The 12,138-nt window shown below is 36.7% G+C and overlaps 1 protein-coding gene across 1 annotated transcript in view; it reads right to left on the bottom strand.

The window, feature by feature from the left end:
- Positions 1–12,138, bottom strand: part of LOC115220541 (homer protein homolog 2) — a 207,674-nt gene that overhangs the window by 175,489 nt on the left and 20,047 nt on the right. The window lies entirely within an intron of this gene.

Here is a 12,138-nt window from a genome sequence, read left to right as displayed (position 1 = left end):
TTTTATGTCTGTTTTTTTTCTGTTTTTGTTTCCTTGTTGACATGAACTAGACAAGACTTCCTGAGGTAGTATTTAGTGGCCAAATGGCCTTCCCACTGCTGGCTCTTGTTTTCAACTAAAGTAGGCTAATCCACTAGTGTCTGCACACAGAACTACCAAGCTGTGTGATATCTATAAACATCACCACTGCCCGAGTGATGTCAATGCAAAGACGCACACATGTGCACAAGCAGGCACACACAATCACGCTTGAAAGTACACACACACACATGCATGCAGGCACAGACACACACACACACACAGGTACGTATGCATATGCACACACACACACAAACGGCTTTCAGTCTGTTAAATTTCACTTGCAAAGCAATGATCAACTTGAACCTACGGTAGAAGAAACTAGCCATACAGTAGGATCAAACCTGGCTCTGAAGCAAACTTCTTAACCAAGCAACAATTCCTGTATTTTTCCACACAACTTAAGATGATTTGCCAAGAGAGAAGACACAAACACAAACTAAGGCCAAGAAAATATTTAGAATTAATAATCATCCCTTCCCAGTCAAGGTACCTTTGTCTAGAAAATTACTTGGTGCTGGTGCTGGTGCCATGTGAAAAGCACCCAGCACACTCTATAAAGTGGTTGGCATTAAGAGGAACATCTGGTTGTAGAAACTGTGCCAATGCAGAGACACAACCCTCTGACTTGCCAGCTCTTGTCAAAACATCCAGCATGGAAAATATAAGGGATGAAGATGATTATACAGTTCTATATTTAAGAGATGAGGAATTCTGTACATTATTTACATTCGACGGATATTTGTCCTCATCTTGTTTGTTGTTAACACAATGTTTCGGCTGATATACACCCCCCTCCACTAGCCTTCATCAGGTGTCTTGGGGAAATTTCAAACCCTGGTTCTCATTCCTAAGGTATTTTTCGATATTGTTATAATTCTTTATTTCTCACCCTTTTCAAGCCTAGCCAGGCTCATGGGCCCAGTTTCCCAGTTTCTGTGGTGTATATGTTCCCCCCAGCTAGATGGGACACCAGTCCATCACAGCGTTACTCAAGAAACAGGAAGAGAGAGTGAGAGAAAGTGGTGGCGAAAGAGTACAACAGGGGTCGCCAGCACCCCCTGCCGGAGCTTCGTGGTGCTTTTAGGTGTTTTTGCTCAATAAACACACACAACGCCCGGTCTGAGAATCGAAACCGCGATCCTCCGACCGCAAGTCTGCTGCTCTAACAACTGGGCCATTGCGCCTCCATGTTGTTAATATTATTATTGTTGTTGTTGTTTTTGTTAGCGTTCAGGTCACTGCTTGGAATCGAACTCGGAATCTTGGGGTTAGTAGCCGCACTCTTAACCACTACGCCATATGCCCAAAATTCCCCCCAAACACCTGATGAAGGATGTAGGGTATATAAGCCGAAATGTTGTGTTAACAACAAACAAGGTGAGGACAAATATCCAACGAATGTAAATAATGTGAAGATGATTATGTTTGCATCTACAAATTGTCGTTTATATTTTCTCAAATCAATTGATTTAAATCTTTTGGGTCAATCAGCAGGTTTCAGCTGAAGGCATTATTAATCTATCATTTGATGAGCATTTAGTAGATTACCAGTCTTATATTGTTTTAAGTAATTGAGCCAGAGCCAGAAGTCTTCACTGCCACAGGCTTGACCATAAACCAGTCAGAAAGTGACCAACACTTTACCAGCTTAGGCTCCACTGCTCATCAAGCTAAAAGCATGGGAAAGTGGACATTGAAACAATGTGTGTGTGTGTGTGTGTGTGTGTGTGTGTGTGTGTGTGTGTGTGTGTGTGTGTGTGTGTGTGTGTGTGTGTGTGTGTGTGTGTGTGTGTGTAGAAGTTTCCACTGCCACAGGCTTAACCATAAACCAGTCAGAGAGTGACCAATACCATATCAGCTTAGGGTTCACTGCTCATCAGGCTAAAAGCATGGAAAAGTGGACATTGAAACAATGATGTGTGTGTGTGTGTGTGTGTAGAAGTCTCCACTGCCACAGGCTTGACCATAAACTAGTCAGAGAGTGACCAATACCTTACCAGCCCAGGTTCCACTGCTCATCAGGCTAAAAGCATGGAAAAGTGGACATTGAAATAATGATGTATGTGTGTGTGTGTGTAGAAGTCTCCACTGCTACAGGCTTGACCATAAACCAGTCAGAGAGTGACCAATACCTTACCAGTTCAGGCTCCACTGCTCATTGAAACAATGTGTGTGTGTGTGTATACACACACATATACATTCTACAATACATAATTTTTTGAGTTAGAAAATTATCTAACTCTAGTGATAATTTTCACGCTAACAGATTTTTTTTTAAATTGTACTTTTTTGATTTTTAAACTTGAATCAATGTATCAAGAGAGAATTACAAAAGTTAACAGTTTTACTAAAATTTAAAAAAAGAAAAGAAAAACCACATTACAAAATCAGTCTGCTCTTGCTTTCATAAAAAAAAAGATTGCCCTTAGTATGGCCCCACTTTAAACATTGGCAATGGAAAACATTAAAATTTCATTCCTTTTAATTTCTTTTTTTTTTTTTACTTTTTTGTATTGTAATCTAAGAATTTTAAAAGAAACCAAGCAGTTTTAAGATATTTTAATTACCTAATTTTTAATCTTGCTATATTTTATGAACTAAACTGGAAGCTATAAACCATGTCTGGAGAAGAACTATTGCTTGTGGGTCAAAATTTAAGTGGATTACAAACAACTTTATTAAAAACCAATAACTATATATTTTAGCTGAAAAGCTATCAGTCCAATAACAAATTGAACAGGGAAGGAATCTGAAATATCAATTACTTAAAAAAAAGTAGCAAGAGGAATTTCTTTTTTGTTTTTTTGTTTTTTTCAATTATCTTTTTTTTATCTACACAAACATAATAAAAATAGCTCCATCATTCAACTGCAAGGTCAGGGTTCAAATGAGTTGGAAATCCATCTTAGTTTTGCCCATTTGTTACATAGCCAGCCAGTAAGGAAAATGATGATAGAGGTCACACATGGCAAGCAGTAGAGTCAAGACTACCAACCAGGTTTTTACTACTTGCAAGCCTCTCTCTCTCTCTCTCTCTCTCCCTCGCCAGACATATGTTCTGATCTACTAACATTACCTTCCCTGTAAACATATAAAACATTAAGGAATGTACCTCTCTATGAATAAACCCCAGAACATGGTTAGTGAAGTAAAAAGAGAGACAAAAATAAAATAAAATAAAAATTAAAAAACTATTTATCTAGGATAAAAGTAAAATGAAGCAGAATCGTTTCTTTTTAACCTAGTAAATGAGAAGAAACTGGTTGTAAGGAAAAATAGAAGACTTAAATGAGATAAAGAATAAGGAAAATTATGAATCTAAAACAAAAGTAAATTTTAAATACAAAAAGAAAAAACGCTTAAATAATAAAATTAACTAAGAAAAGAAGATGGGTAAAATATGTAAGATAAATAAAGGGTTAAATATTCTGGGTATGTACATATTTGGAAAACAAAGTAAATATCAGTTTTAAGTCCCATGTATTAAGAACTGTCTGTTACAAGAAAAGTTTTAAAATCCTTTAATTAGCTAAATTTTCAGTTTCTAATTCATTTCAAAATAGAAAATTCCCCTTTTTTTTTTGTTTTTTAATATTTTAGATAATCTTTTTCTGGCTTCAGTCATTGTACCACAGCCATGCAGGAGCACTACCTCAAAGGGTTTAATTGAACAAACTGACCCTAGTAGTGATTTTAATGGTCTCTTTTGTCAAACCACCAAGTGATGGGGATGAAAGCAAACCAACACCGGATGTTAAGTAGTTGGGGTGGGACACAAACAGTGACACACAAACACATATACAACAGGCTTCCACACAGTTTCCATCTACAAAATTCCTTCAGAAAGCATTGGTCGGCTAAGTGTTATAGTAGAAGACACTTGCCCAAGGTGTCACACAGTGGGACTGAACTTGAAATCACAAGGTTGGAAGCAGTTATATTGTACCATAATGGTTTCTGACTTAGCCATTTCTGCACCTATACCATGCATGTGCCTATGTGGTTAAGAGGCTCAAATGGTTTTTAGGTTCAGTTATACGGCCTTCCAGCTTAGGGAAGTGTTTTCGATTCTATAATTTCATGCTGACCAATGTCTTGTGAGTGAAACAGAACCTGCATGCTTTGAAGCAAAGCAATATTTCCTCATGATCAGACATGTTTCCATGGAAGACTGAAAAGAATAAGTCCTGGGGTCGATTTCTTCAACTAAAGGTGGTCATTTATTTATTTCTAAAAGTAGGGTTATTTATTAATTTCTGTGAAACCACAACGTTAACAAGCATCTATAAATGGCCACCACTAATAATTCAGATATTACTGAAATGAAGTGATGGTAAAATAGACAGAGGGCATTTATAAATAAGAATGGACTTGGCTTAGGGTAAGCTTTCTTTTCAAATCATTTTGACAGGCACAATTTGTACAACTATTCTACTTTTGAACATATTTTTATCATCATTATTGTTATTATTATTATTATTATTATTATTAGACAAGTTTAAGCGACACTGGAGCATTTCTGGTTTGAAAGGTTAAGAAAAATTACTTATCTCATCATGAAATCTTTCATGGAAGGAGATAAAAGGCTAGGAAGGAGTAAATAGGGACAATTATGTACACCACTTAATTACATTCTATTTCTGAATGGGAGAAACACTTAATTGGACAATCACTTCCTATTTTTCTACAACATATTCTAGAAAAACAAAAATTCTTAACAGGGACAGAAAAAACAAAAAACAGTTTCTTTTGATCATCAAATGCTTCTAAAATATTTGATGCAACTAGAGAGGGAGAGAGCAAAGTCTGGACTATTTTGAGTTTTATTTTCTCAAAAAGAAATACATCTTAAAAGCAGATGAGTATCAATCTATATTGGATGTTACCAAAAATAGACCACAAATATTGAAGTTTTAGTTCAAAATCAGAAATAAACATTTTCAAGAAGTTATTTTCAGATAAACAGGTTACTTTTCATATGTTTTATAATTCCTTTGATAAATACATAAATAAACAAATAAATAAATGATACATTGATTTTTCATCATATTTCTTTTAATGAGGAAAGTCTGTAATATTTTTATTTTTCAATATTTGAAAAAAAATGTGTCCTTCCAAATATTCCAAATCAATGGTTTGTTCAATTGACTTCCTTTCTAATGCTAACCATTTAACTTTACTCAATGTGAGAATGAAGTGCTTATTTTTCATTTCGGTACACCAAAGACTACAGCAATAAAATGAAGCAAAAGTGCACTCAACCATTATGAAAAAGGCACCCAAAAGAGGTTGTAAAGTGGTTGACATTAGGAAGGGCATTCAACCATAGAAGCCATGCCAAAGCAGACACTGGAACATAATGCAGTCCTAGGGACCAACACCAGCATCATCATTCAACAGACATTAAATGATGATGGACCCAAGGACTGCCCCACAAACCATGAAACATAAACAAAAAAGGATAATGAAGTTGAAATTTTTTTTTTTAACATTTAGCCAGAGAAAGAAGGGCAACATCTGTGACTTTTTGGGGGTTTTTTTTTGGTTAGGCCCCCTGAAACTGGTAAGAAAGGAAATTTTTTCTGAAAGCAAAGACTTAGTTTATTCTGTTGCAAGCATTCAGCCTTTGTTAAAAGGCACCCAGGAGCCATATGATGATGTCAAACCTAGTTACAGACCTAGTTTTTTTTACCATTAAAGAGTTGAAACAAGTACCACAAGGTATTTTGTCTGGCACTCTAGCAATGCCAGCAATCCACCACTATGGACTGGTACCTTATTATTTTTACCCATCCCCATTAATATATCTATATTTATATCTACAAAGGCGGTGAGCTGGCAGAAACGTTAGCACGCCAGGCAAAATGCTTAGCTATATTTTGTCTGTCTTTACGTTCTGAGTTCAAATTCCACCAAGGTTTACTTTGTCTTTCATCCTTTCGGAGTCAATAAATTGAGTACCAGTTGTGTACTGGAGTTGATCTAATCAACTGGCTCCCTCCCACAAAATTTTGGGCCTTGTGCTTGGAGTAGAGAAGAATATTTTGACCCATCCCTACTCCACACCCTGAAGGATAAAAGACAAAATTGACTTCAGTAGGATTTGAACCAAATGCATCCACAGAGCTGGGACAAATGCCATAATATAATGCCTGTCACAGAATGCCGAGATCTACCAGTATTATTTATGGACGACACTGTAGTAATACAAATGTCTTTTAACAACTCTTCTTCAGATAGTGGTGGTAAATTCTAATTGAGCAGAATTTTATAACACAAAAACAGAAAATCGAATGAATCATTTTTAAATGTCATTATGCAGTGGTACATGCCATAACATTTAGACTTTAAAATGAAGTTTGCATTTTAAAAAATAAGGAAATTTGAGGGAAATTTGGGTTGCTACACTTAATAGATCAAGAAGTTGCATAGAAATGGTCTCACTTAAAATCACAAAAGAGTGTGTGTATATACACATGTTTACATATACATACACATATGTATATACATATATGTACGTTTTTGGTGCAAATGGTTTTTTTTTATATGGTACTGTTTTTGCAATGCTGTAAATGATAATAATGGTATTTTTATATAATCTTAAAGCTTATGGCAATCATTGTGCAATGACTAAGGAAAATAGTCTAATAAAGTGGCATCCCATAAATAATGCAGTTTTTTGCAACTGCATGAACTAAAATTCAAAGAGGACAGGATAAACTACCTGCATCACCTTGCTATAAAAGCAGGTAGTAATTTTACCTTGTACTTATGCTTGGTGCAAGTTTTGAAGAGTGCAGTTTGATTTTAACAGTTATTTTTTCAAAGCTATAATGGAAGTGATAAAGGAGCATATTCAGTATATTTAGCTTTATGAGTTCAATAAAGGAAACAAGGCAACAGGAAGTGTGAGGAATATTAATGCAGTATATGTGGATCGGCCAATAAGCATAAGCTAGTATCAATGGTGGTTCCAGAAATTGCGAGCCTCGTCCTGAAAAATCTGCAGAGTTTGAAGAGGACATTCTGTAAACTCTGGTGGAACAAAATCCCATTGTAAATGTTGAGGAACTAGCTGGGATTTGGTCATTCACCCATTCATTGACACCTGCATGCCACTGGAAAATGATTGTCTTAGGTTTCAAGATGCAAGGTGTTCTATCAAATAATGCTAGGCCACATACAGTGAGGATGACATTCCAAAGGATGGAGCAGTTTGAATAGGAAGTGACACCCCACCATATTCGCCGGACATCTGATTTTCATTTATTCCGCAGTCTTCAAAATCATTTGGATGGAAAAAATATGAATTTTGTAAACGAGGTCAAAACAGATACTGTCAAACCATCCAACCCATATCAACATGGAAAACAGGTGCTAGATAATGATGAAGATGTATGTATATATGTAAGTGTGAGTGTTTATATCTGTGTACGTGTGTGTATTTATAATTATGTGCTTTGTCTCATATTCTCACTGTTAATTGATTTCTAATATTGGCACAAGGCCAAGGCGGTGGAGTTGGCAGAATCATTAGCATATCCGACAAAATCCTTAGTGGCATTTCATCTGTCTTTACATTCTGAGTTCAAATTCCACCGAGGTCGACTTTGCCTGTCGTTCTTTTGAGATTGATAAAATAAGTACCAGTTGAACATTGGGGTTGATGTACTTGACTTACACCCAGCCTGAAATTGATAGCCCTATGCCAGAATTTGAAATCAATATTAGCACATTTTTAGGGGTAGAGCTTGACCAATTAAAGTTATCCCAATATTTGATTGGCATTTTATTTTATCAACCACTAGAAAGTGAACAGAAAAGTGGACCTTGGAAGGATTTGAACCCAGAGTAGTTATTAAAAGTATGTAAGTGTAGTGACTAATTAATGCAGTGAAGTAGCAGAGAAAGCAAATTTTGGGATGCACATCCTGAATTCATTAAAATATCCCAGGGTCAGGTTTGCCTTATATCCTTTTGATGGAGGAGAACAAAAAAAAAGCTTAATTGAAAATGATATCAAAAATATTTAAAATAAACGATACAAAGTAAAGCCAGTCACTCATTGGTGGGGGTGGTCATTATTATAATCAACAACACCCTCCTACAAAGTTTGTAGCTTTGTGCCTGCGTTAGTAATCAATAGTTATTAAAGGCATTAAAGCTATCAAACAAAAGGTCACACACAGACCTCATTGATTTTATGTAATAAACAACAAGTAGCAGTGATAGTCATGATAGCAGCAGTAGTAATATTGAAGTAGATGACAAAGTATTTATGATTCAGAAGACAGAATAAGTGAAACTGTAATGACAATCACTATTTACCATGACAAATAAACAGAGAGGCTTCCTTCTGTTTCCCCTCTTCCAACCCCACCCCCCACTTTTTTTGTGGCTTAGTCAGCTGAGGAAGGGCAGTTGTTTGTGATCTTTCGGCAAGGCCTCTGTGATTGATGAAGGGAGGATGGTATCGTGACTCATTGGTAGGCTGCTGCAGTAAGAAAGAAGCAGCACGTGTATTGTGTTATATGTCTTCGGATTAGAAACATTAGTGAAAATAATTGCCACAGAATAGTCTCAGTTGAAGACACTGGAGGGACAGGTGTGGGCGTTAAACTAAGCAATGGATTAAGTCTCCAACCCAACAACAGACTGTGGACCGATTCTTGTTTTAACAAATTTTCTTCATAAGGCTTGAGTTGGTCCAAGGTACCACATAGTAGGATCGAACCTAAAACCACATGGTTGTGTGATTATCTTTTTAATTACACAGTCGTAACTTAACATATCAAATTTATTCATATATTTATGCATACTTATGTACCTGTATACACTCATGCACACACTTGGGCATTTCAGGGGTTATAATTGCTCTAATTTTAATTGATCCCAGAAGAATGGTCTTATTTTATTGATCTGATAAAGAATGTAAAATGAAGCTGAAATTAGTGGGATGTTTAGATCCTACTAATTTAAACAATAATGTACCAAACTAAATACACTAAAGAATTTATTCAGCCCCCAACATCCTGCTGTCTTGGAATTTTCATATCAATAAAAAAAAATATTGATTTTTTTTTCTTTTTTTACACCTAGCATTGGTACAAAGACACAAATTTTGTCAAAGATATGGTCAAATAATTTTCTCTTATCCACCCTCAGTCTGTGTGCAAACAATTTGCTGACAGATAATTCCCACACAGCCTAAGATTCAACACAGAGGCCTACATCAAGTGCCTGGAGGAGGTTGTACTGCCCTGGATCAAGAGGGTGGCTGCTGGAACACCCTATGTCTGGCAACAGGACTCTGCACCATACCACACGATAGTCCTGTCTGTAAGTTGTCTGTCGATGAATCCTGCATCTACCACTCAGTCAGTTATGACAACAAAGGTTCTACTTAACCTGATCGACTGAACAGCCTGCTCATGAAATTAACATGCAAGTGGCTGAGCGCTCCACAGACATGTGTACCCTTAATGTAGTAGTTCTCAGGGGGATTCACTATGACACAAAATGTGACAAGGCTGGCCCTTTTGTACTACAGCTACAACTCATTTTTGTCAGCTGAGTGGACAGGAACAACATGAAATAAAGGGTCTTGCTCAAGGAGACAATGTGTCACCAGGAAATGAACTCATGGCCTCAAAACTATGAGCCAAATACCCCTAATCATTAAGCCACATATGCCCTCACACCCTCAGAATATGTACCAGTATAAAACTGGTACATATTTTAATGACTTCAATCGGATAAAAAGATAAAAAGTTGAACACAGCTGTAATTAGTATCCAGAATGTTTGATGGTAGACAACTAAATACCTTTAAAGTATCTAGTATTTTGCACCCACTGCTGTCACCAACTCATTTTCTTTATTAATATCAATATAAAATTTTAAATCTCCAATCTCTCCAAAGGGTACATTCATACAGTTATTCAACCACCTACAAACAGCAGCTAAAATCTTCACAGGCACCACAAGGTTATTTGCCAATCAAAACACTAGAGTATGTAAACATCGCAAATGGGAAGTGTAACCATCATCTCCCAGACAAGTGAGGACCATGAAAGCACTATTCAATGTAAGAAGCCTCTTTGATAATCTTATTTTATTAATGAATGAGGACCAGCCATCCAAAATCCACTCCAAGTTTCCAGTGCTATAGCAGTTCTAATGTAGGATACGACCCAGAGGAGCCTTTTCTTCAAGCAGCTTCTAGAAAAAGGCTTTTGGTTAAAAATTCTTAATTTGGAAAATACAGCCACCAACACTCATCCAATACTACTCTTTTCTCAAGCAAATGGAGGAGTCTGTATGTGGTTACTCAATCTGAAAGAAATAGCAGCCAAATCCTCCTCAAAATCACACCCTACTGCTTTAGAACTTGTTGACTAACTCGGTCTATGGTTACCTGCATATAGGTAAAAGATGGGATGGTCACAGCTGGAATGCCTTTGATAATATCTCTGTTTAATTCAGGCTGACCTGGAAATAAACAACAATTCTTTCTTGTGATAAAAATATGTCACAAGTACTTGTAAACTTTTAAAAAATTAAGGTGATGTTTTCTGTTATTATGATATAATGCAAGAGCGCGCAACATTGTTTATATAAAAGTCAGTGAATTCAGAGCAAAGAGGTCAACCACACATTATGGGGATAGTATGCACAACACCAGAAAGTTCTTTGTTACAGGAGATACTGTGTTTATTGTACTACTTAAAACATGGGGGGAGGTCTTTCTTTTACTTGTTTCAGTCATCATACTAAGACTGTAGCCATGCTGGAGCACCACCTTGAATGATCTTAGTCAAATGAATCGACCTTAGTACTTTATACTTTTAAAACATGGCCCTTATTCAATTGGTCTCTATTGCCAAACTGCTAAGTAACGGGGATGTAAACACACCAACACCAGTTGTCAAGTAGTAGTGGGAGACAAACACAAAGACACCCACACACTTACACATATATATATATATAAATAGGCATAAGAGTGGCTATGTGGTAAGTAGCTTGCTTACCAATCACATGGTTCTAGGTTCAGTCCCACTGTGTGGCGCCTTAGGCAAGTGTCTTCTACTATAGATTGGGCTGACCAAAGCCTTGTGAGTGGATTTGGTAGACAGAAACTGAAAGAAGCTTGTTGTATATGTGTGTGTGTGTCCCCATGATTGCTTGACAACTGATGCTGGTGTGTTTACATCCCCGTAACTTAGCAGTTCGGCAAAAGAGACTGATAGAATAAGTACTAGGCTTACAAAGAATACATTCTGGGGTCAAGTTGTTCAACTAAAGGCCTACTACAATTTCTCAATTTTTTCTTCACCAAAATGCATCAATAAAAGATAAGTACAAATGATAAGTACTAAAGGTGATGCTCCAGCATGGCAGTAGTCAAATGACAGAAACAAGTAAAATAATAATATACAAAAATATATATATGAGGAGCTTCTTTCAGTTTCCATCTACCAAATCCACTCAAAGTTTTGGTCAGTCCAAGGCTATAGTAGAATATATTTGCCCAATGCGCCATGCAGTGGAAGTGGAGCTCAAATCGCATTGAACTCTCTTCTAGAGAGTTATTTTATAATACAACTGGTGAAAATAGTGTTGGAAGTTACAACTTTCCACTTGGCTAATTAGTAGCTTGTTGCATTTCTAAAGGCAAGATTGACACAGGTGTATTCAGTACAGAACAAATATCAAGAAGGATTTCACTACAGCTTCTCAATTTTTTTCTGTGTTTACATTCTTCACCAAAACACATCAACAAAAGATCAATATATGTACACATATGGAGGAATCAGCGGAATGGTTGGTATGGGCGAATGGAGTGAGATGGTATGGGCATGTGTTGAGGAGGGATGAAGAGCATGTTCTGAGGAGGGTGGTTGCGTTTGAGGCAAATGGAGCATGAAAGCGAGGTAAGCCAAGGAAAAGGTGAAGGGGGACAAGTGAAGGAGGAGATTGGGAGGGTTGTTTTGAAAAAACAGGACGCCCAAAACCGGGCAAGATGGCGAGATGATTTGAGGGCAGTTGCTATGGCATT

Source organism: Octopus sinensis, linkage group LG16 (genome assembly GCF_006345805.1).
Source record: "Octopus sinensis linkage group LG16, ASM634580v1, whole genome shotgun sequence".
Taxonomy (NCBI): Eukaryota; Metazoa; Mollusca; class Cephalopoda; order Octopoda; family Octopodidae; genus Octopus; species Octopus sinensis.
Note: the sequence above shows the minus strand (reverse complement) of the source record. Positions and strands in the feature narration are given on the sequence as shown.